Consider the following 1,349-nt stretch of genomic DNA (forward strand, 5'->3'; position numbering starts at 1 on the left):
TTTATGCCAGAAAATTCAACCGCTAAACCATGGCTACCAATCAATCAGAACTACAAGGATGTGAATGTGGCAACACAACGGCAAATACCACGTAGCACATTGAACTTTTACAAACAATTGATACAAATTCGTAAACATGATACGTTTGTGTACGGTTCATTCAAATCGACTGTTTTGAATGAAAATGTGTTTGCGTATGTCAGGTAAATTGTATATTTGAAATTAAAAATAATTTGATTACGCCAAGACATTTCTGATTCATTTTATTTCAGAGAGCTTGAAAATAGTGACACTTACTGGATCCTCATAAACTTTGGAATTCGTGAAGAGAAAATCGATCTGACTAAAAGTAATCTGGGTAAAAATGTGAAAGAATTAGAGCTGGCTCTCGTTAGCACTGATTCATGCTACGTGAAAGGGTAAGCGCACAAATCACTTGCACATTGTCACTTATATCATTTTTGATTTAATTATTCATTTTTTCTTTTATTTGCAGTCATATTGTAAAATCCAATGAAATTGTCTTAGGAAGATATGATGCAATTATATTGAGAGGTGCTGTTCGTCATTCATCATAAATATTAACTTTTAAACGATTTTGTATGAAATAAATTATAATGTACTAACGTTTACAATGACCAAATAAATTTCAAGTTAAAAAAAAATAAACATGTTTTAGTTTTTATACCTGCAATATTTTCATAAATTCATAACAGGACGATTTCTTTGTTTATGTCTGCACTTATAAAACATTGGATTCGTTCATCCTTCAAATAAATGTTCTGAAAGAGGGCAATAAACTTAAAAGGTCATTGAGAGAGATTCTATCCTTATCAATTAAACATACATGTTGTCTGATTTTTGGTGGCTCATTTTTATTGAAATCAAGTGAAGCAAAATTAGTGTTACGGAATCATTATCAAATTCTTCTGTGAATGAATTTAATCAGTTTGGATAGAAAAAAAAATACATTTTTAAAAAGATTTCTTAATTCAAATTATTCTTCATTCTTCGGCGATATTAACTGCTGGTTTAATCGACACCAGTGTTTTGGCGATGATCGATTGATATACATAGGCCATATATGTTGTAGTCTGCAGTTTGTAGAAAAGCTAAAGAGCAACATGCATATTAACTGTCTATACCTTATTGTTGTTGTATACAGAATTTCACCACAGTTTACTTTTTAGTTTGGATTCAATTGTAAGTGGTTGCATACTTTTCAGCGGTAAAAGATTGTAGTAAAAGCTTTCGCAAATTTTCTGCCAGTGAACATTATTATTTTTCAGGGACTACCGCGACATATTTATAGTAAGATATTTATTTATAATATTTAGAAATAAGTCTTA

At 30.3% G+C, this 1,349-nt stretch overlaps 1 long non-coding RNA gene across 1 annotated transcript; it reads left to right on the forward strand.

The window, feature by feature from the left end:
• The first annotated feature begins 6 nt into the window (after nucleotides 1-6).
• LOC116341897 lies at nucleotides 7-638 on the forward strand. The gene is made up of 3 exons (XR_004201208.1): nucleotides 7-203; nucleotides 273-419; nucleotides 497-638. It is a non-coding gene; the product is annotated as an uncharacterized LOC116341897 (long non-coding RNA).
• The last annotated feature ends 711 nt before the right edge of the window (nucleotides 639-1,349 follow it).

This window comes from Contarinia nasturtii, unplaced genomic scaffold, assembly GCF_009176525.2.
Source record: "Contarinia nasturtii isolate CC-2019 unplaced genomic scaffold, AAFC_CNas_1.1 Cnas_scaffold_810, whole genome shotgun sequence".
In the NCBI taxonomy this organism is placed as follows: domain Eukaryota; kingdom Metazoa; phylum Arthropoda; class Insecta; order Diptera; family Cecidomyiidae; genus Contarinia; species Contarinia nasturtii.